Source organism: Pituophis catenifer, unplaced genomic scaffold, assembly GCF_029215685.1.
Source record: "Pituophis catenifer annectens isolate HBS135680 unplaced genomic scaffold, rPitCat1.0.hap2 SCAF_17, whole genome shotgun sequence".
Taxonomy (NCBI): domain Eukaryota; kingdom Metazoa; phylum Chordata; class Lepidosauria; order Squamata; family Colubridae; genus Pituophis; species Pituophis catenifer.
In genome coordinates, this window is record NW_027256897.1 from 9,412,211 (window position 1) to 9,436,332 (window position 24,122).

The window sequence follows — 24,122 nt, forward strand, 5'->3', positions numbered from 1 at the left end:
GAGGGAATAGCAACAACCGTTGTTCGGTGTAAGATGTGAAGGCAAGGGAACGTAGCCACGGAGAGAAACCTTCCACCGTCATTCTGAACTAACCTTCTGAAGCCCACAGAAAGGGTCCAGATGCATTAAGATGTCAGATTAGCTAACACAGGGAGGAGACGGTGCTTCAGAGATGGTGCCCACGGAGGGTTTTGGAAGAAGGGAAAGTTATTTAGCCTCCGGCTGAAGAAAATATGGGATAAGCCCAGTGCCCTAAAGAAGCTTTATAGGGCTAGCTGAAATCCAGTTGGCTCAGCTGATGTAGGAAAGGATTCTGTAGAAATCCCTTCACTTTCAAAGGCTCCCTGGGAGGTTGATGTGCCAACAAAAGAAGAAAACATCTCCTGCTGGCCAGGAGACAAGAAGAAGAAAAGGAAGGATGAGAGAAGAAAGAAGAGAGAAAAATGTTTAAAAAGGCAGTCTTGGCATTGATTCCTAAAGCTGAATACTAGTTCTTAATTGCCAGACACTGATTTATTAAACTTCAGTGAGGAGAAGAGTGCCTAGATGAGCTGGTCTTTTAGCAGAGCTGAAGGGTTGGATCTGTTATTGATCATCTCTCTTGGATGCAGCCTGATTAATAGTCTTGCTGGAATCTAGTAAATACCTCATTTAAGAGGAAGACTTAAAAAAAGAAAACAAAAAAAACCAAACCATTCTAAACAGTATATGGAGAGGAGACCACTACAAAATCCTAGGAGGTATAAGGAAGGAGAAGGGGAGTGAGGAGGAAAAAGGAAAAGAAGAAGAAAAGGAGGAGGAGGAGGAAGAGGAGGAGGAGGAGGAGGAGGAGTAGAAGTAGAAGAAGGAGGAGGAGGAGGAGGAGGAGGAGGAGGAGGAGGAGGAGGAGGAGGAGGAGGAGGAGGAGGAGGAGGAGAAGTAGAAGGAGGAGGAGGAGGAGGAGGAGGAGGAGGAGGAGGAGGAGGAGGAGGAGAAGGAGAAAGAAGAAGAGGAGGAGGAGGAGGAGGAGGAGGAGAAGAAGAAGAAGAAGAAGAAGAAGAAGAAGAAGAAGAAGAAGAAGAAGAAGAAGAAGAAGAAGAAGAAGAAGAAGAAGAAGAAGAAGAAGTTTAATTGTTTTCTTGCAGATGTTTCATTGCCCAACTAGGCAACATCCTCAGTGCTAGATGGAAGTGGGGATTGCAGAGAGCAAGAGAAAGAGTGGGGTGTGCGGAGAGGAGGAGGAGACGGAGGAGAAGTAGTAGTAGTAGTAGTAGTAGTAGTAGTAGTAGTAGTACTAGTAGTTTAGTTATTTTCTTGCAGATGTTTCATTGCCCAACTAGGTAACATCCTCAGTGCTAGATGGCAGTGGGGATTGCAGAGAGCAAGAGAAAGAGTGGGGTGTGCGGAGAGGAGGAGGAGACAGAGGAGAAGTAGTAGTAGTAGTAGTAGTAGTACTAGTAGTTTAGTTATTTTCTTGCAGATGTTTCATTGCCCAACTAGGTAACATCCTCAGGGCTAGACAGAAGTGGGGATTGCAGAGAGGAAGAGAAAGAGTGGAATGTGCGGAGAGGAGGAGGAGGAGGAAGAAGAGGAGGAGGAGGAAGAGGAGCATGGGGTCCCTGGTGCTCTCTGAGCTTGGTTGTTTTCTTGCAGATGTTTCATTGCCCAACTAGGTAACATCATCATCAGTGCTAGACAGAAGTGGGATTGCAGAGAGGAGGAGAAGGAGGAGGAAGAAGACTATGGGGTCTTTGGTGCTTTCTGAGCTCGGTCATTTTCTTGCAGATGTTTATGGTTTCTGAAACATCTGCAAGAAACCACCACGCTCAGAGAGCAACAGGGACCCCACAATTCAACCCTGAGCTACAAATACTTTCTTCCACCGTAGGGAGGAAATGTTGGTCAGGGCAGGCAAAGATCTGCCAGCCGTCCAAAGAACGCCTGGCACCCACAATGCACAGCCCTACCTCCTGATTCCATCCAGCATGCCAGCCTCCGTGACGGGAGAAAACCAGAGTGATCACGAGCCTGGTGTCTGAATGCTATAAATAATGAGGTCGGTTGCATATTTCACAGCAAAAAGGAGATATATATATATATATATATATATATATGTTTTCTCAGGTTTTCGCGGGTGTTTGTATGTAGGTCTTTGGTTATTCGGGTCTTCTCCCACGTAAAATTGGAAGTGTCTTGGCGACGTTTCGACGAAGTCTCATTCGTCATCTTCAGGCTGGTGTTCTCGGCTTCGTGCTTCCAGGAGCAATGTGAGATCGCAGCTGTCTCTTCCTTTTAACTGCTAGTGGGGGTGTGAGCTGATTGGGTGGGAACTTGGCTGTGTTCTGATTGGGTGGAGGTGTGTTCTGATTGGTTAGGGGCTTGGCTGTGCTCTGATTGGCTGGGGTTGTGTTCTGTTTGGGTGGGGGCTTGGTTGTGCTCAGCTTAGTCTGAGTTGCAGGGGGATTTGAGCTGGTGAGCTGCGTTGTTGTTGTTTGGCTTCGTGTTTGTGGCCGTGCGAGCTCTTCATGGTGGGTGTCAGTCTGCTTCATGTATGGATTGGAGGGGTTTAAAGTGGCTAATGATGCAGCTGCGGTCTGGCTTCTGGTCCTTGGTCGTGGCTCATTATCAGTGTGGGTTTGAGTCTGCTTTCTGCGTGGATGTGTGGTGGTGACATCAGGTGTGGCACTCGTGAGTGTGGGTCTGGTGTCATCCATCTATAATGGACAGAAATACAAACAAATAGAAGGAGCACCCATGGGATCACCCCTCTCACCTGTCATTGCCAACCTCTATATGGAATACTTTGAAACCCAAGCTCTAGAAAAATCCGATCACAAACCCAAACTCTGGCTCAGATATGTGGACGACACCTTCATAATCTGGCCACATGGGAAAGAAAAACTGGACAACTTCCTCACACACCTCAACAGCCTACACCCCAAAATACAGTTCACCATGGAAACAGAAGTGAACAACCAACTTCCCTTCCTGGATGTCTTAGTCTACAGAAAATCCAATGGCTCCCTAGGACACACTATATACCAGAAGAAAACACACACAAACCGCTATCTGCACGCACTCTCACACCACCACCCTGCCCAGATCAACTCTGTAGCCAAGACACTCATTTCCAGAACAAAACGCTTAGCTGACGAACAACACCTAAAAACCGAACTACACACCCTCACTAACGTACTCACATCCAATGGATTCCAAAGAAATAAGATCACCAACCTAATCCAAAAAGAAACCCCCACTAAAATCCAAGACAGAGAACAAGAAAACGGCAAGGCCCTCCTCCCATACATAAAAGGCACCACAGACAGAATAAGCAAAATCCTCCACAAACATAACATCAAGACAGCATTCTGCACAAACCGAAAAATATCCACCATCCTAAGGAACCCCAAAGACAAAATTGAGTTAGAAAATCAAGGAGTATATGAAATCCCATGCACCGCCTGCCCCACCACATACATCGGACAAACCAACAGACGAATAAGTGCACGCATAGAAGAACACAAGAACTCAGTCAGAAAAGAGGAACCAACTTCTTCCCTGGTCCAACACCTTAAAGCCACAGGACATGATATTGACTTTAAAAAGACCAGAACTATCGCCAAAACTGAACACTTTAACAACAGAATAATCAGAGAAGCCATTGAGATAGAAAAACGCCCACACAGCATGAACAAACGAGACGATACCTCCCGCCTACCAGCCATTTGGAAACCCGCCCTTATTGACAAACGAGTCCCTAACACGACGAATGACACCAGACCCACACTCACGAGTGCCACACCTGATGTCACCACCACACATCCACGCAGAAAGCAGACTCAAACCCACACTGATAATGAGCCACGACCAAGGACCAGAAGCCAGACCGCAGCTGCATCATTAGCCACTTTAAACCCCTCCAATCCATACATGAAGCAGACTGACACCCACCATGAAGAGCTCGCACGGCCACAAACACGAAGCCAAACAACAACAACGCAGCTCACCAGCTCAAATCCCCCTGCAACTCAGACTAAGCTGAGCACAACCAAGCCCCAAACAGAACACAACCCCAGCCAATCAGAGCACAGCCAAGCCCCTAACCAATCAGAACACACCTCCACCCAATCAGAACACAGCCAAGTTCCCACCCAATCAGCTCACACCCCCACTAGCAGTTAAAAGGAAGAGACAGCTGCGATCTCACATTGCTCCTGGAAGCACGAAGCCGAGAACACCAGCCTGAAGATGACGAATGAGACTTCGTCGAAACGTCGCCAAGACACTTCCAATTTTACGTGGGAGAAGACCCGAATAACCAAAGACCTACATATATATATATATATATATATATATATATATATATATATATATATCCGTCACCGAGGGTCAAAAGTCAGCACTCCAGAGCAGCCGACGTCTGCACACGTGTCCTGCTAATAAATTGGTTAATTAAAAAAAATACACACACACACACACACACACACACACACACACACACAAGAAGTGGGAAGGAAAGAAGGCGACTGTCCAGCTTTTTTGAAGTAGAAAAAAAAAACACAAGCCGTGTTTTTTATGTTTGGCGGACAAGAAGAGAGGAGGGGGGTTGGAGGGAGGGCTTGAGAGAATCACAGGGTGGGTTCAGAGGCTTAACAACACGCTCATTAAAAAGCTTGGCTGCCAAATGCTGTTTGCCTTCCTCTTCGAAACTGTCTGCGTTAATAACGAGGGACTCCTCTTACAAGGTATTTACATAAAGGATGGTTCCCTTGTCGTGGCCACAGACAGCAAATACCGCGAGGATCGAGCAAAGGAAGAAGGAAAAAAAAAGATTAAAAGGTAGAAGACTGTGGTAGGCCATGGAGGAGGAGGAGGAGGAGGAGGAGGAGGAGGAGGAGGAGGAGGAGGAGGAGGAGGAGGAGGAGGAGGAGGAGGAGGAGGAGGAGGAAGAGAGCTGTGGGGTCCTTGGAGCTCTTTGAGCTTGGCTGTTTTCTTGCAGAAGTTTCATGACCCAACTAGGGAACATCATCAGTGCTACGAGGGAATAGGGTTTGTGGAGTGCAGGAGGATGAGGACGAGGATGAGGAGGAGGACAAGGAGGATGAGGAGGATGAGGATGAGGACTGTGGGGTCCTTGGAGCTCTCTGAGCTTGGCTGTTTTCTTGCAGACGTTTCATGACCCAACTAGGTAACCTCATCAGTGCTAGGAGGGAAAAGGGTTTGTGGAATGCAGGAGGAGGAGGAAAAGGAAGCGAAGGAGAAGAAAAAGGAGAGAGGGAGAGGGAGAAGAAGAAAGAGAAGGTGAAATGGAAGAGGAGAAGGGGAGAAGGAGATGGAGAGTAGCACTCTCCTCCAACTGTCCTCTTCTCTGTTTTCTTGGTTTGTCGTCTTTTTTTTTGCTAAGGTCTTAAATAGTCTCTTCTATTGTCTTATTAATTTTGAACTAATTAAATCCTTCACTGCATCCCTTCCATTTCACCTAGGCCACAAACAGCAGATAGATTCTGAAATGGTTAATTTAATCCAATTACAATTGAGGAGAAAAATGAAGGAAGGAAGGAAGGAAGGAAGGAAGGAAGGAAGGAAGGAAGGAAGGAAGGAAGGAAGGAAGGAAGGAAAGGAAAGGTGGGGAAAGTAAATAGAACTCATATAAATTTAGTAATGGGAGGAAATTTCTGCTCCCTAATGGATGAAGAGTTTTAATTGGGGTTGACTCTCCCTAACCACCAGGACGCTCAAGAAAATTAAGATTATCGAATAATTGACCTCCTTAGTATATTTTACACCCTTATCTTGCTCCGACAGAGCTTAACTACCAGGTGCTGACAATTACCTTCCTGTTTGTGAAAGCGTCCTACTTGAATTATTCAGAGAAATCTGAATATTAGTGTCTATTTATCCAGCTAATCAGTAACGGGAAAAGGATACATCTCTAAACCACTTTTAATGGACCCATTTCTGGCTCGGATGTTAGACTCTATTATGACAGAACGTTCTTTGCACGCTGTGACTGCTCGTTGGGTTGAGGATCTCCATTTTAAACCCAGATAGGTACCCAACAAATGTCAAACCAAAGGGAAGACTGGAATTCACGGTCTTCAGCTTCTCGTTCAGCACCCTAAGCCCCGCGCCCAACAGGATCTCAAATTGTGTCAACGGGCACAATCTCCTCTTAACTACTTAAGAGGAAAGGCTTGGTTCATTCAAAAGCCATGAGGGAGCTAAGTTCATTAAAAGAAGGGAAGAACAGCGGAGGGGACAGGTCGAACTTTTTCTAACTGTTGACATCACCAACAATGAAACTACAATCCAACTGAGGACAATGTACAGTTTGGAAGTGATCGCTGCCCACATGACTGAGAAGAAGGAGATAGCAATAGCCATACCCTTAGACTTATATACCACTTCACGGTGCTTTACAGCCCTCTCTAAGCGGTTTACAGAGTCAGCCTCTTGCCCCCAACAATCTGGGTTCTCATTTGACCCACCTCGGAAGGACAGAAGGTGGAGTCAACCTTGAGCCCATCCAGGATCAAACTCCAGGCTATGGGCAGAGTTAGCCTGCAATGCTGCATTCTAACCACTGCTCCATTATGGATGATGATGATGATGATGATGATGATGATGATGATGATGATGGAGAATTAGGACGAGGAGGAGAAGGAAATGGAAAAGGAAGAGGAGAAGAAGAAGGAGAAGGAGAAGGAGATGGAGGAGGAGGAGGAGGAGGAGGAGGAGGAGGAGGAGGAGGAGCTTAGATGTTTTCTTGCAGATGTTTCATTGCCCAACTAGGTAACATCCTCAGTGCTAGATGGAAGTGGGGATTGCAGAGAGGAAGAGAAAGAGGAGGAGGAGGAAGAGAAAGAGAAAGAGAAGGAGGAGGGATAGCAATAGCCCTTAGACTTATATACTGCTTCACAGTGCTTTATGGCCCTCTCTAAGCGCTTTACAGACTCAGCATATCACCCCCAACAATCTGGGTCCTCATTTGACCAACCTTGGAAAGGACGGAAGGCTGAGTCAACCTTGAGCCCATCAGGATCGAACTGCTGGCAGTGGGCAGCAAGTCATCCTGCAATCCTGCATTCTGCCAACTGCGCCACCATTTGCACAGGGATACTAAAATGCTCGTTCGAGGCTACCCCTAACGTCTCACTCCCAATATCCAGCTTCTTCTGCCTTCCTCCAACGGTTGTGTTCTAAAAAAAAAAAAAAAAGGATATATAAGTCACGGTAAGCTAATAAAACTCCAAGCCAAGATTTAATATTCTGGGGACTCCCTTGCCAATCAAATCAGGCCGCCAGCTCTGTGCTTGGTCTCGCAGATGTTAGGGATTTTTTAATTCACCGTAAATTTTGATGTATCATATTTATCCCTACTTTGGACTAGCATAATTATCCCCAGCTTCCTTCCTCGCCGTACTTGCTTGTAGACATTTCAGAGGAGTCTGACGAGCTGCTGAACGAGTGCCCCTGAACACGGGATGGTTATGCCACGGTCTCACTTTCCAATCTAGAACCCCACTAACTAATGGAAGCCTCCATCCTCCGATTTTATCCAACTATCTCGAACTTTTTTAGGAAAGCCCAGGGAAAGGTAGTTCTTTGTTATGACCGAAGGTTTTTAAAGTCGCAAAAGGGGATCACATGACCCAGTGGTGGGTTGCTGCTGGTTTGGACCGGTTTGCACGAACCGGTAGTTCCAAGCAGCAGCTGGGCCCACTCACTTGCCCCGGCACTATTGCATCCCATATAACTGCCGTATTTTTGTTGCTGGGCGCATGCGGCACGGAACAAAGTCCCTTAACAATTGTTTCACTTAGCAACATCAGTGTTGGGCTCCACGGTGGTCGCAACCCGAGGAATCCCTGTATATCACCTTTCCCTGCCTATATATATCCACTAAGAAAGAGAATATTATACACACACACACACACACACACACACACACACATACAGGGAGGATACATGAGATGTGGGTGTGGCTTACTGATGATGGCTAACAAGCCAGAAATAGATCTATATAAGTCTCTCACCAAGCAGCATAGGGCAGCATAGGGCCTGCTGGCTGTCAGAAGAAAAAAGCCCAGAATCGAGTGGATGTGACTCCACTGAGCTAGGGCTGTAGAAAAATCTTGGCTACGTAGGAAAAACCTGGCTAAAAGAAAAACATATACATACATACATACATACATACATACATACATACATACATATCATATTCTCTTTCTTAGTGGATAAACTATCGATTTTCTCCAATCGTTGCTTCCAACAATGTCTTTAGGATGCATCATTTCCCCACCCCCCCATCCCTGCAACCCATAATCTCCCCACCTCCATTAAAAGTGACCTGGCCACCAAATCCACACAGAAACACAGCCATGCCCATGTCTGTTATGCTTCTTGAAATATTAGTTTAATAAGAGAAGACGTAGGAAGAATATTAAGGGTGCGAGTTTCTAACCTTATCTATTATTTAAACATGCAGCGTGATTTAGAGACGGGTGGAGGCCAGCAGCGCAAAAGGACCTGGGTGCACTCACCACTCTCTCTCTCTCTCTCTCTCTCTCTCTCTCTCTCTCTCTCTCTCTCTCTCTCTCTCTCTCTGTGTGTGTGTGTGTGTGTGTGTGTGTGTGTGTGTGAGGCTCCCAGCTCCGCCCAGAAATTTAGCCCCGGATATTCCTAAAACTGAAATAACACACGCAGTCAGTGTATCAAAAAATCCACGGCTGAACCCCTCCTGTTAACATACGAGCGAAAATAACCCACAAGAACACAGCCGCAGCTTTAAATGACAGTTAACACATCACGTCTACAATCCCCGCAAGGAGAAAACTTGGACTGAGTGGGTATCGCCAGAACAGTTGTTTTTGTTGTGGCCCGCCAGTGGCCATTGGAGCTGGCAGCAGATTCAGACAGTGAGGAGGTTGGGGAGGAACATGAGCCAGTCCTGGAGTCTGTGGAAGGCTCTGAGGAGGGCTCTGCGTCGGAGGCAGAGAGGGGGCCAGGGCCGTCTGACAGTTATCAGCTGCCTTTGGAGTCAAACATCAGTGAGGCAGACGAACAGCTGGAGCCTGTTCCCAGTTTGCGCATGTGCAGAGTTGCCAGACGAAGGGAAGAGCTAAAGAACAAGGGTCGACTTGGGAGTAAGACCACAGGTGGATGGTGAATGGCCCCTCCCAGAGGGAAAAAAGAGGAGCGAAAGGGGAGTGGAGTTTGCAGGAAATAATTTGGTCGTTCAGGAGTGCGAAGATCTGTCCATGAATCTCAGAGACTCTGTGCCAAGTCTTTCCTATGTTTGGAAAATATTTACATGGCAGCTTTCCAAACTAGATAAGGTCGGTGGTCATAAGTTCACCTTTGAAAGACTGTTTGCCAGGCCTTTGCTGAAGGTAAATGAGAGGAATTCACATTCATTTAATAAAAAAGGTTTTGTCGGGACCAGGATTCTGCTTTGTGCTTTTTGGGGAGGCCTACGTCAGAATAATGGACGCAGTGGCTAAGACGCTGAGCTTTTCGATCAAAAGATCGGCAGTTCAGCGGTTCGAATCCCTAGTGCCGTGTAACGGGGTGAGCTCCCGTGACTTGTCCCAGCTTCTGCCAACCTAGCAGTTCGAAAGCGCGTAAAAAAAATGCAAGTAGAAAAATAGGGACCCCCTTTGGTGGGAAGGGAACAGCGTTCCGTGCGCCTTTTGGTGTTGAGTCAAGCCAGCCACATGACCACGGAGACGTCTTCGGACAGCGCTGGCTCTTTGGCTTTGAAACGGAGATGAGCAGCGCCCCCTAGAGTCGGGAACGACTAGCACGTATGTGCGAGGGAAACCTTTACCTTTTATGTCAGAACAGTTTTGGAGAAAGGGGAAAATTATTTGAAGACTTTTATTTTATTTTTTCGGCCCCTGGAAGTGAAGAAAATGAGCTTTTGGCCAATGCATTATTGCAAGCGTGACATACGTCAGCTAATGTTCCAGTGAAGAAATTTCCTTGCCTTTTCTTCTCCTGGCACCAAAAAGGCTCGATTTTTAAAAAGTGGAAGCCACACCATTTTTAGACATGGAATTTCATCCTGAAACTCATCCTGGTGTCCGTTTTTGCATTTGGTTTCAAAAAAAAAATTTGGCTTCAAAAAACATTTTGATTCCTCGACAGCATTTTTCCTGACCGCGGAGTAAAGCGTTTTCTTCTCCTGGCACCAAAAAGGCTCGATTTTTAAAAAGTGGAAGCAACACCATTTTTAGACATGGAATTTCATCATGAAACTCATCCTGGTGTCCGTTTCTGCATTTGGTTTAAAAAAAAAATCTCCTTAAAAAACATTTTTGGTTCCTGGGCGGCATTTTTCCTGACCGCGGAGTAAGGCGTTTTCTTCTCCTGGCACCAAAAAGGCTTGATTTTTAAAAAGTAGAAGCAACACCATTTTTAGACATGGAATTTCATCCTGAAACTCATCCTGGTGTCCGTTTTTGCATTTGGTTTCAAAAAAAAAAACTCTTTAAAAAACATTTTGGTTCCTGGGCAGCATTTTTCCTGACCGCGGAGTAAAGCCTTTTCTTCTCCTGGCACCAAAAAGGCTTGATTTTTAAAAAGTTGAAGCAACACCATTTTTAGACATGGAATTTCATCCTGAAACTCATCCTGGTGTCCGTTTTTGCATTTGGTTTAAAGAAACAAATTTTGGCTTCAAAAAACATTTTGGTTCCTGGGCAGCAGTTTTCCTGACCGCGGAGTAAAGAGTTTTCTTCTCCTGGCACCAAAAAGGCTTGATTTTTAAAAAGTAGAAGCAACACCATTTTTACACATGGAATTTCATCGTGAAACTCATCCTGGTGTCTGTTTTTACATTTGGTTTAAAGAAACAAATTTTGCCTTCAAAAAATATTTTGGTTCCTGGGCAGCATGTTTCCTGACCGCGGAGTACAGCGTTTTCTTCTCCTGGCACCAAAAAGGCTCGATTTTTAAAAAGTGGAAGCAACACCATTTTTAGACATGGAATTTCATCCTGAAACTCATCCTGGTGTCCGTTTTTGCATTTGGTTTCAAAAAAAAAAATCTCTTTAAAAAACATTTTTGGTTCATGGGCGGCATTTTTCCTGACCGCGGAGTCAGGCGTTTTCTTCTCCTGGCACCAAAAAGGCTTGATTTTTAAAAAGTTGAAGCAACACCATTTTTAGACATGGAATTTTATCCTGAAACTCATCCTGGTGTCCGTTTTTGCATTTGGTTTCAAAAAAAAAAAATCTCTTTAAAAAACATTTTTGGTTCCTGGGCGGCATTTTTCCTGACCGCGGAGTAAGGCGTTTTCTTCTCCTGGCACCAAAAAGGCTTGATTTTTAAAAAGTAGAAGCAACACCATTTTTAGACATGGAATTTCATCGTGAAACTCATCCTGGTGTCTGTTTTTACATTTGGTTTAAAGAAACAAATTTTGCCTTCAAAAAATATTTTGGTTCCTGGGCAGCATTTTTCCTGACCGCGGAGTACAGCGTTTTCTTCTCCTGGCACCAAAAAGGCTCGATTTTTAAAAAGTGGAAGCAACACCATTTTTAGACATGGAATTTCATCCTGAAACTCATCCTGGTGTCCGTTTTTGCATTTGGTTTCAAAAAAAAAAATCTCTTTAAAAAACATTTTTGGTTCATGGGCGGCATTTTTCCTGACCGCGGAGTCAGGCGTTTTCTTCTCCTGGCACCAAAGAGGCTTGATTTTTAAAAAGTTGAAGCAACACCATTTTTAGACATGGAATTTCATCCTGAAACTCATCCTGGTGTCCGTTTTTGCATTTGGTTTCAAAAAAAAAAACTGTTTAAAAAACATTTTTGGTTCCTGGGCGGCATTTTTCCTGACCGCGGAGTCAGGCGTTTTCTTCTCCTGGCACCAAAAAGGCTTGATTTTTAAAAAGTTGAAGCAACACCATTTTTAGACATGGAATTTTATCCTGAAACTCATCCTGGTGTCCGTTTTTGCATTTGGTTTCAAAAAAAAAAAATCTCTTTAAAAAACATTTTTGGTTCCTGGGCGGCATTTTTCCTGACCGCGGAGTAAGGCGTTTTCTTCTCCTGGCACCAAAAAGGCTTGATTTTTAAAAAGTAGAAGCAACACCATTTTTACACATGGAATTTCATCGTGAAACTCATCCTGGTGTCTGTTTTTACATTTGGTTTAAAGAAACAAATTTTGGCTTCAAAAAACATTTTGGTTCCTGGGCAGCAGTTTTCCTGACCGCGGAGTAAAGAGTTTTCTTCTCCTGGCACCAAAAAGGCTTGATTTTTAAAAAGTAGAAGCAACACCATTTTTACACATGGAATTTCATCGTGAAACTCATCCTGGTGTCTGTTTTTACATTTGGTTTAAAGAAACAAATTTTGCCTTCAAAAAATATTTTGGTTCCTGGGCAGCATTTTTCCTGACCGCGGAGTACAGCGTTTTCTTCTCCTGGCACCAAAAAGGCTCGATTTTTAAAAAGTGGAAGCCACACCATTTTTAGACATGGAATTTCATCCTGAAACTCATCCTGGTGTCCGTTTTTGCATTTGGTTTCAAAAAAAAATTTGGCTTCAAAAAACATTTTTGGTTCCTGGGCAGGATTTTTCCTGACCGTGGAGTAAAGCCTTTTCTTCTCCTGGCACCAAAAAGGCTTGATTTTTAAAAAGTTGAAGCAACACCATTTTTAGACATGGAATTTCATCCTGAAACTCATCCTGGTGTCCGTTTTTGCATTTGGTTTCAAAAAAAAAATTTCGCTTCAAAAAACATTTTGGTTCCTGGGCAGGATTTTTCCTGACCGTGGAGTAAAGCCTTTTCTTCTCCTGGCACCAAAAAGGCTTGATTTTTAAAAAGTTGAAGCAACACCATTTTTAGACATGGAATTTCATCCTGAAACTCATCCTGGTGTCCGTTTTTGCATTTGGTTTCAAAAAAAAAAACTCTTTAAAAAACATTTTGGTTCCTGGGCAGCATTTTTCCTGACCGCGGAGTAAAGCCTTTTCTTCTCCTGGCACCAAAAAGGCTTGATTTTTAAAAAGTTGAAGCAACACCATTTTTAGACATGGAATTTCATCCTGAAACTCATCCTGGTGTCCGTTTTTGCATTTGGTTTAAAGAAACAAATTTTGGCTTCAAAAAACATTTTGGTTCCTGGGCAGCAGTTTTCCTGACCGCGGAGTAAAGAGTTTTCTTCTCCTGGCACCAAAAAGGCTTGATTTTTAAAAAGTAGAAGCAACACCATTTTTACACATGGAATTTCATCGTGAAACTCATCCTGGTGTCTGTTTTTACATTTGGTTTAAAGAAACAAATTTTGCCTTCAAAAAATATTTTGGTTCCTGGGCAGCATTTTTCCTGACCGCGGAGTACAGCGTTTTCTTCTCCTGGCACCAAAAAGGCTCGATTTTTAAAAAGTGGAAGCAACACCATTTTTAGACATGGAATTTCATCCTGAAACTCATCCTGGTGTCCGTTTTTGCATTTGGTTTCAAAAAAAAAAATCTCTTTAAAAAACATTTTTGGTTCATGGGCGGCATTTTTCCTGACCGCGGAGTCAGGCGTTTTCTTCTCCTGGCACCAAAGAGGCTTGATTTTTAAAAAGTTGAAGCAACACCATTTTTAGACATGGAATTTCATCCTGAAACTCATCCTGGTGTCCGTTTTTGCATTTGGTTTCAAAAAAAAAAACTGTTTAAAAAACATTTTTGGTTCCTGGGCGGCATTTTTCCTGACCGCGGAGTCAGGAGTTTTCTTCTCCTGGCACCAAAAAGGCTTGATTTTTAAAAAGTTGAAGCAACACCATTTTTAGACATGGAATTTTATCCTGAAACTCATCCTGGTGTCCGTTTTTGCATTTGGTTTCAAAAAAAAAAAATCTCTTTAAAAAACATTTTTGGTTCCTGGGCGGCATTTTTCCTGACCGCGGAGTCAGGCCTTTTCTTCTCCTGGCACCAAAGAGGCTTGATTTTTAAAAAGTTGAAGCAACACCATTTTTAGACATGGAATTTCATCCTGAAACTCATCCTGGTGTCCGTTTTTGCATTTGGTTTAAAGAAACAAATTTTGGCTTCAAAAAACCTTTTGGTTCCTGGGCAGCAGTTTTCCTGACCGCGGAGTAAAGAGTTTTCTTCTCCAGGCACCAAAAAGGCTTGATTTTTAAAAAGTAGAAGCAACACCATTTTTACACATGGAATTTCATCGTGAAACTCATCCTGGTGTCTGTTTTTACATTTGGTTTAAAGAAACAAATTTTGCCTTCAAAAAATATTTTGGTTCCTGGGCAGCATTTTTCCTGACCGCGGAGTACAGCGTTTTCTTCTCCTGGCACCAAAAAGGCTCGATTTTTAAAAAGTGGAAGCAACACCATTTTTAGACATGGAATTTCATCCTGAAACTCATCCTGGTGTCCGTTTTTGCATTTGGTTTCAAAAAAAAATTTGGCTTCAAAAAACATTTTTGGTTCCTGGGCAGGATTTTTCCTGACCGTGGAGTAAAGCCTTTTCTTCTCCTGGCACCAAAAAGGCTTGATTTTTAAAAAGTTGAAGCAACACCATTTTTAGACATGGAATTTCATCCTGAAACTCATCCTTGTGTCCGTTTTTGCATTTGGTTTCAAAAAAAAAATTTCGCTTCAAAAAACATTTTGGTTCCTGGGCAGGATTTTTCCTGACCGTGGAGTAAAGCCTTTTCTTCTCCTGGCACCAAAAAGGCTTGATTTTTAAAAAGTTGAAGCAACACCATTTTTAGACATGGAATTTCATCCTGAAACTCATCCTGGTGTCCGTTTTTGCATTTGGTTTCAAAAAAAAAATCTCTTTAAAAAACATTTTTGGTTCCTGGGCGGCATTTTTCCTGACCGCGGAGTAAGGCGTTTTCTTCTCCTGGCACCAAAAAGGCTTGATTTTTAAAAAGTTGAAGCAACACCATTTTTAGACATGGAATTTCATCCTGAAACTCATCCTGGTGTCCGTTTTTGCATTTGGTTTTAAAAAAAAAAGATCTCTTTAAAAAACATTTTTGGTTCCTGGGCGGCATTTTTCCTGACCGCGGAGTAAGGCGTTTTCTTCTCCTGGCACCAAAAAGGCTTGATTTTTAAAAAGTAGAAGCAACACCATTTTTACACATGGAATTTCATCGTGAAACTCATCCTGGTGTCTGTTTTTACATTTGGTTTAAAGAAACAAATTTTGGCTTCAAAAAACATTTTGGTTCCTGGGCAGCAGTTTTCCTGACCGCGGAGTAAAGAGTTTTCTTCTCCTGGCACCAAAAAGGCTTGATTTTTAAAAAGTAGAAGCAACACCATTTTTACACATGGAATTTCATCGTGAAACTCATCCTGGTGTCTGTTTTTACATTTGGTTTAAAGAAACAAATTTTGCCTTCAAAAAATATTTTGGTTCCTGGGCAGCATTTTTCCTGACCGCGGAGTACAGCGTTTTCTTCTCCTGGCACCAAAAAGGCTCGATTTTTAAAAAGTGGAAGCAACACCATTTTTAGACATGGAATTTCATCCTGAAACTCATCCTGGTGTCCGTTTTTGCATTTGGTTTCAAAAAAAAAAATCTCTTTAAAAAACATTTTTGGTTCATGGGCGGCATTTTTCCTAACCGCGGAGTCAGGCGTTTTCTTCTCCTGGCACCAAAGAGGCTTGATTTTTAAAAAGTTTAAGCAACACCATTTTTAGACATGGAATTTCATCCTGAAACTCATCCTGGTGTCCGTTTTTGCATTTGGTTTAAAGAAACAAATTTTGGCTTCAAAAAACATTTTGGTTCCTGGGCAGCATTTTTCCTGACCGCGGAGTTAAGCCTTTTCTTCTCCTGGCACAAAAAAGGCTTGATTTTTAAAAAGTAGAAGCAACACCATTTTTACACATGGAATTTCATCGTGAAACTCATCCTGGTGTCTGTTTTTACATTTGGTTTAAAGAAACAAATTTTGCCTTCAAAAAATATTTTGGTTCCTGGGCAGCATTTTTCCTGACCGCGGAGTACAGCGTTTTCTTCTCCTGGCACCAAAAAGGCTCGATTTTTAAAAAGTGGAAGCAACACCATTTTTAGACATGGAATTTCATCCTGAAACTCATCCTGGTGTCCGTTTTTGCATTTGGTTTCAAAAAAAAAATTTGGCTTCAAAAAACATTTTTGGTTCCTGGGCAGGATTTTTCCTGACCGTGGAGTAAAGCCTTTTCTTCTCCTGGCACCAAAAAGGCTTGATTTTTAAAAAGTTGAAGCAACACCATTTTTAGACATGGAATTTCATCCTGAAACTCATCCTGGTGTCCGTTTTTGCATTTGGTTTCAAAAAAAAAATTTCGCTTCAAAAAACATTTTGGTTCCTGGGCAGGATTTTTCCTGACCGTGGAGTAAAGCCTTTTCTTCTCCTGGCACCAAAAAGGCTTGATTTTTAAAAAGTTGAAGCAACACCATTTTTAGACATGGAATTTCATCCTGAAACTCATCCTTGTGTCCGTTTTTGCATTTGGTTTCAAAAAAAAAATTTGGCTTCAAAAAACATTTTGGTTCCTGGGCAGGATTTTTCCTGACCGTGGAGTTAAGCCTTTTCTTCTCCTGGAACCAAAAAGGCTTGATTTTTAAAAAGTTGAAGCAACACCATTTTTAGACATGGAATTTCATCCTGAAACTCATCCTGGTGTCCGTTTTTGCATTTGGTTTCAAAAAAAAAAATCTCTTTAAAAAACATTTTTGGTTCCTGGGCGGCATTTTTCCTGACCGCGGAGTAAGGCGTTTTCTTCTCCTGGCACCAAAAAGGCTTGATTTTTAAAAAGTTTAAGCAACACCATTTTTAGACATGGAATTTCATCCTGAAACTCATCCTGGTGTCCGTTTTTGCATTTGGTTTAAAGAAACAAATTTTGGCTTCAAAAAACATTTTGGTTCCTGGGCAGCATTTTTCCTGACCGCGGAGTTAAGCCTTTTCTTCTCCTGGCACCAAAAAGGCTTGATTTTTAAAAAGTAGAAGCAACACCATTTTTACACATGGAATTTCATCGTGAAACTCATCCTGGTGTCTGTTTTTACATTTGGTTTAAAGAAACAAATTTTGCCTTCAAAAAATATTTTGGTTCCTGGGCAGCATTTTTCCTGACCGCGGAGTACAGCGTTTTCTTCTCCTGGCACCAAAAAGGCTCGATTTTTAAAAAGTGGAAGCAACACCATTTTTAGACATGGAATTTCATCCTGAAACTCATCCTGGTGTCCGTTTTTGCATTTGGTTTCAAAAAAAAAATTTGGCTTCAAAAAACATTTTTGGTTCCTGGGCAGGATTTTTCCTGACCGTGGAGTAAAGCCTTTTCTTCTCCTGGCACCAAAAAGGCTTGATTTTTAAAAAGTTGAAGCAACACCATTTTTAGACATGGAATTTCATCCTGAAACTCATCCTGGTGTCCGTTTTTGCATTTGGTTTCAAAAAAAAAATTTCGCTTCAAAAAACATTTTGGTTCCTGGGCAGGATTTTTCCTGACCGTGGAGTAAAGCCTTTTCTTCTCCTGGCACCAAAAAGGCTTGATTTTTAAAAAGTTGAAGCAACACCATTTTTAGACATGGAATTTCATCCTGAAACTCATCCTTGTGTCCGTTTTTGCATTTGGTTTAAAAAAAAAAATTTGGCTTCAAAAAACATTTTGGTTCCTGGGCAGGATTTTTCCTGACCGTGGAGTTAAGCCTTTTCTTCTCCTGGAACCAAAAAGGCTTGATTTTTAAAAAGTTGAAGCAACACCATTTTTAGACATGGAATTTCATCCTGAAACTCATCCTGGTGTCCGTTTTTGCATTTGGTTTCAAAAAAAAAAATCTCTTTAAAAAACATTTTTGGTTCCTGGGCGGCATTTTTCCTGACCGCGGAGTAAGGCGTTTTCTTCTCCTGGCACCAAAAAGGCTTGATTTTTAAAAAGTTGAAGCAACACCATTTTTAGACATGGAATTTCATCCTGAAACTCATCCTGGTGTCCGTTTTTGCATTTGGTTTAAAAAAAAAAAGATCTCTTTAAAAAACATTTTTGGTTCCTGGGCGGCATTTTTCCTGACCGCGGAGTAAGGCGTTTTCTTCTCCTGGCACCAAAAAGGCTTGATTTTTAAAAAGTAGAAGCAACACCATTTTTACACATGGAATTTCATCGTGAAACTCATCCTGGTGTCTGTTTTTACATTTGGTTTAAAGAAACAAATTTTGCCTTCAAAAAATATTTTGGTTCCTGGGCAGGATTTTTCCTGACCGCGGAGTACAGCGTTTTCTTCTCCTGGCACCAAAAAGGCTCGATTTTTAAAAAGTGGAAGCAACACCATTTTTAGACATGGAATTTCATCCTGAAACTCATCCTGGTGTCCGTTTTTGCATTTGGTTTAAAGAAACAAATTTTGGCTTCAAAAAACATTTTGGTTCCTGGGCAGCATTTTTCCTGACCGCGGAGTTAAGCCTTTTCTTCTCCTGGCACCAAAAAGGCTTGATTTTTAAAAAGTTGAAGCAACACCATTTTTAGACATGGAATTTCATCCTGAAACTCATCCTGGTGTCCGTTTTTGCATTTGGTTTCAAAAAAAAAATTTGGCTTCAAAAAACATTTTGGTTCCTGGGCAGGATTTTTCCTGACCGTGGAGTAAAGCCTTTTCTTCTCCTGGCACCAAAAAGGCTTGATTTTTAATATGTTGAAGCAACACCATTTTTAGACATGGAATTTCATCAGGAAACTCATCCTGGTGTCTGTTTTTGCATTTGGTTTCAAAAAAAAAATTTGGCTTCAAAAAACATTTTGGTTCCTGGGAAGGATTTTTCCTGACCGTGGAGTAAAGCCTTTTCTTCTCCTGGCACCAAAAAGGCTTGATTTTTAAAAAGTTGAAGCAACACCATTTTTAGACATGGAATTTCATCAGGAAACTCATCCTGGTGTCCGTTTTTGTATTTGGTTTCAAAAAAAAAATTTGGCTTCAAAAAACATTTTGGTTCCTGGGCAGGATTTTTCCTGACCGTGGAGTAAAGCCTTTTCTTCTCCTGGCACCAAAAAGGCTTGATTTTTAAAAAGTTGAAGCAACACCATTTTTAGACATGGAATTTCATCCTGAAACTCATCCTGGTGTCCGTTTTTGCATTTGGTTTCAAAAAAAAAAATCTCTTTAAAAAACATTTTTGGTTCCTGGGCGGCATTTTTCCTGACCGCGGAGTAAGGCGTTTTCTTCTCCTGGCACCAAAAAGGCTTGATTTTTAAAAAGTTGAAGCAACACCATTTTTAGACATGGAATTTCATCCTGAAACTCATCCTGGTGTCCGTTTTTGCATTTGGTTTAAAAAAAAAAAGATCTCTTTAAAAAACATTTTTGGTTCCTGGGCGGCATTTTTCCTGACCGCGGAGTAAGGCGTTTTCTTCTCCTGGCACCAAAAAGGCTTGATTTTTAAAAAGTAGAAGCAACACCATTTTTACACATGGAATTTCATCGTGAAACTCATCCTGGTGTCTGTTTTTACATTTGGTTTAAAGAAACAAATTTTGCCTTCAAAAAATATTTTGGTTCCTGGGCAGGATTTTTCCTGACCGCGGAGTACAGCGTTTTCTTCTCCTGGCACCAAAAAGGCTCGATTTTTAAAAAGTGGAAGCAACACCATTTTTAGACATGGAATTTCATCCTGAAACTCATCCTGGTGTCCGTTTTTGCATTTGGTTTAAAGAAACAAATTTTGGCTTCAAAAAACATTTTGGTTCCTGGGCAGCATTTTTCCTGACCGCGGAGTTAAGCCTTTTCTTCTCCTGGCACCAAAAAGGCTTGATTTTTAAAAAGTTGAAGCAACACCATTTTTAGACATGGAATTTCATCCTGAAACTCATCCTGGTGTCCGTTTTTGCATTTGGTTTCAAAAAAAAAATTTGGCTTCAAAAAACATTTTGGTTCCTGGGCAGGATTTTTCCTGACCGTGGAGTAAAGCCTTTTCTTCTCCTGGCACCAAAAAGGCTTGATTTTTAATATGTTGAAGCAACACCATTTTTAGACATGGAATTTCATCAGGAAACTCATCCTGGTGTCTGTTTTTGCATTTGGTTTCAAAAAAAAAATTTGGCTTCAAAAAACATTTTGGTTCCTGGGAAGGATTTTTCCTGACCGTGGAGTAAAGCCTTTTCTTCTCCTGGCACCAAAAAGGCTTGATTTTTAAAAAGTTGAAGCAACACCATTTTTAGACATGGAATTTCATCAGGAAACTCATCCTGGTGTCCGTTTTTGTATTTGGTTTCAAAAAAAAAATTTGGCTTCAAAAAACATTTTGGTTCCTGGGCAGGATTTTTCCTGACCGTGGAGTAAAGCCTTTTCTTCTCCTGGCACCAAAAAGGCTTGATTTTTAAAAAGTTGAAGCAACACCATTTTTAGACATGGAATTTCATCAGGAAACTCATCCTGGTGTCCGTTTTTGCATTTGGTTTCAAAAAAAAAATTTGGCTTCAAAAAACATTTTGGTTCCTGGGCAGCATTTTTCCTGACCGTGGAGTAAAGCCTTTTCTTCTCCTGGCACCAAAAAGGCTTGATTTTTAAAAAGTTGAAGCAACACCATTTTTAGACATGGAATTTCATCAGGAAACTCATCCTGGTGTCCGTTTTTGCATTTGGTTTCAAAAAAAAAATTTGGCTTCAAAAAACATTTTGGTTCCTGGGAAGGATTTTTCCTGACCGTGGAGTAAAGCCTTTTCTTCTCCTGGCACCAAAAAGGCTTGATTTTTAAAAAGTTGAAGCAACACCATTTTTAGACATGGAATTTCATCCTGAAACTCATCCTGGTGTCCGTTTTTGCATTTGGTTTCAAAAAAAAAATTTGGCTTCAAAAAACATTTTGGTTCCTGGGCAGGATTTTTCCTGACCGTGGAGTAAAGCCTTTTCTTCTCCTGGCACCAAAAAGGCTTGATTTTTAAAAAGTTGAAGCAACACCATTTTTAGACATGGAATTTCATCCTGAAACTCATCCTGGTGTCCGTTTTTGCATTTGGTTTAAAGAAACAAATTTTGGCTTCAAAAAACATTTTGGTTCCTGGGCAGCATTTTTCCTGACCGCGGAGTTAAGCCTTTTCTTCTCCTGGCACCAAAAAGGCTTGATTTTTAAAAAGTAGAAGCAACACCATTTTTACACATGGAATTTCATCGTGAAACTCATCCTGGTGTCTGTTTTTACATTTGGTTTAAAGAAACAAATTTTGCCTTCAAAAAACATTTTGGTTCCTGGGCAGGATTTTTCCTGACCGTGGAGTAAAGCCTTTTCTTCTCCTGGCACCAAAAAGGCTTGATTTTTAAAAAGTTGAAGCAACACCATTTTTAGACATGGAATTTCATCCTGAAACTCATCCTGGTGTCCGTTTTTGCATTTGGTTTCAAAAAAAAATTTTCGCTTCAAAAAACATTTTGGTTCCTGGGCAGGATTTTTCCTGACCGTGGAGTAAAGCCTTTTCTTCTCCTGGCACCAAAAAGGCTTGATTTTTAAAAAGTTGAAGCAACACCATTTTTAGACATGGAATTTCATCCTGAAACTCATCCTTGTGTCCGTTTTTGCATTTGGTTTCAAAAAAAAAATTTGGCTTCAAAAAACATTTTGGTTCCTGGGCAGGATTTTTCCTGACCGTGGAGTTAAGCCTTTTCTTCTCCTGGAACCAAAAAGGCTTGATTTTTAAAAAGTTGAAGCAACACCATTTTTAGACATGGAATTTCATCCTGAAACTCATCCTGGTGTCCGTTTTTGCATTTGGTTTCAAAAAAAAAAATCTCTTTAAAAAACATTTTTGGTTCCTGGGCGGCATTTTTCCTGACCGCGGAGTAAGGCGTTTTCTTCTCCTGGCACCAAAAAGGCTTGATTTTTAAAAAGTTGAAGCAACACCATTTTTAGACATGGAATTTCATCCTGAAACTCATCCTGGTGTCCGTTTTTGCATTTGGTTTAAAAAAAAAAAGATCTCTTTAAAAAACATTTTTGGTTCCTGGGCGGCATTTTTCCTGACCGCGGAGTAAGGCGTTTTCTTCTCCTGGCACCAAAAAGGCTTGATTTTTAAAAAGTAGAAGCAACACCATTTTTACACATGGAATTTCATCGTGAAACTCATCCTGGTGTCTGTTTTTACATTTGGTTTAAAGAAACAAATTTTGGCTTCAAAAAACATTTTGGTTCCTGGGCAGCAGTTTTCCTGACCGCGGAGTAAAGAGTTTTCTTCTCCTGGCACCAAAAAGGCTTGATTTTTAAAAAGTAGAAGCAACACCATTTTTACACATGGAATTTCATCGTGAAACTCATCCTGGTGTCTGTTTTTACATTTGGTTTAAAGAAACAAATTTTGCCTTCAAAAAATATTTTGGTTCCTGGGCAGGATTTTTCCTGACCGCGGAGTACAGCGTTTTCTTCTCCTGGCACCAAAAAGGCTCGATTTTTAAAAAGTGGAAGCAACACCATTTTTAGACATGGAATTTCATCCTGAAACTCATCCTGGTGTCCGTTTTTGCATTTGGTTTCAAAAAAAAAAATCTCTTTAAAAAACATTTTTGGTTCATGGGCGGCATTTTTCCTGACCGCGGAGTCAGGCGTTTTCTTCTCCTGGCACCAAAGAGGCTTGATTTTTAAAAAGTTGAAGCAACACCATTTTTAGACATGGAATTTCATCCTGAAACTCATCCTGGTGTCCGTTTTTGCATTTGGTTTAAAGAAACAAATTTTGGCTTCAAAAAACATTTTGGTTCCTGGGCAGCATTTTTCCTGACCGCGGAGTTAAGCCTTTTCTTCTCCTGGCACCAAAAAGGCTTGATTTTTAAAAAGTAGAAGCAACACCATTTTTACACATGGAATTTCATCGTGAAACTCATCCTGGTGTCTGTTTTTACATTTGGTTTAAAGAAACAAATTTTGCCTTCAAAAAACATTTTGGTTCCTGGGAAGGATTTTTCCTGACCGTGGAGTAAAGCCTTTTCTTCTCCTGGCACCAAAAAGGCTTGATTTTTAAAAAGTTGAAGCAACACCATTTTTAGACATGGAATTTCATCCTGAAACTCATCCTGGTGTCCGTTTTTGCATTTGGTTTCAAAAAAAAAATTTGGCTTCAAAAAACATTTTGGTTCCTGGGCAGGATTTTTCCTGACCGTGGAGTAAAGCCTTTTCTTCTCCTGGCACCAAAAAGGCTTGATTTTTAAAAAGTTGAAGCAACACCATTTTTAGACATGGAATTTCATCAGGAAACTCATCCTGGTGTCCGTTTTTGCATTTGGTTTCAAAAAAAAAAAATTTGGCTTCAAAAAACATTTTGGTTCCTGGGCAGGATTTTTCCTGACCGTGGAGTAAAGCCTTTTCTTCTCCTGGCACCAAAAAGGCTTGATTTTTAATATGTTGAAGCAACACCATTTTTAGACATGGAATTTCATCAGGAAACTCATCCTGGTGTCTGTTTTTGCATTTGGTTTCAAAAAAAAAATTTGGCTTCAAAAAACATTTTGGTTCCTGGGAAGGATTTTTCCTGACCGTGGAGTAAAGCCTTTTCTTCTCCTGGCACCAAAAAGGCTTGATTTTTAAAAAGTTGAAGCAACACCATTTTTAGACATGGAATTTCATCAGGAAACTCATCCTGGTGTCCGTTTTTGTATTTCGTTTCAAAAAAAAAATTTGGCTTCAAAAAACATTTTGGTTCCTGGGCAGGATTTTTCCTGACCGTGGAGTAAAGCCTTTTCTTCTCCTGGCACCAAAAAGGCTTGATTTTTAAAAAGTTGAAGCAACACCATTTTTAGACATGGAATTTCATCAGGAAACTCATCCTGGTGTCCGTTTTTGCATTTGGTTTCAAAAAAAAAATTTGGCTTCAAAAAACATTTTGGTTCCTGGGCAGCATTTTTCCTGACCGCGGAGTAAAGCCTTTTCTTCTCCTGGCACCAAAAAGGCTTGATTTTTAAAAAGTTGAAGCAACACCATTTTTAGACATGGAATTTCATCAGGAAATTCATCCTGGTGTCCGTTTTTGCATTTGGTTTCAAAAAAAAAATTTGGCTTCAAAAAACATTTTGGTTCCTGGGAAGGATTTTTCCTGACCGTGGAGTAAAGCCTTTTCTTCTCCTGGCACCAAAAAGGCTTGATTTTTAAAAAGTTGAAGCAACACCATTTTTAGACATGGAATTTCATCCTGAAACTCATCCTGGTGTCCGTTT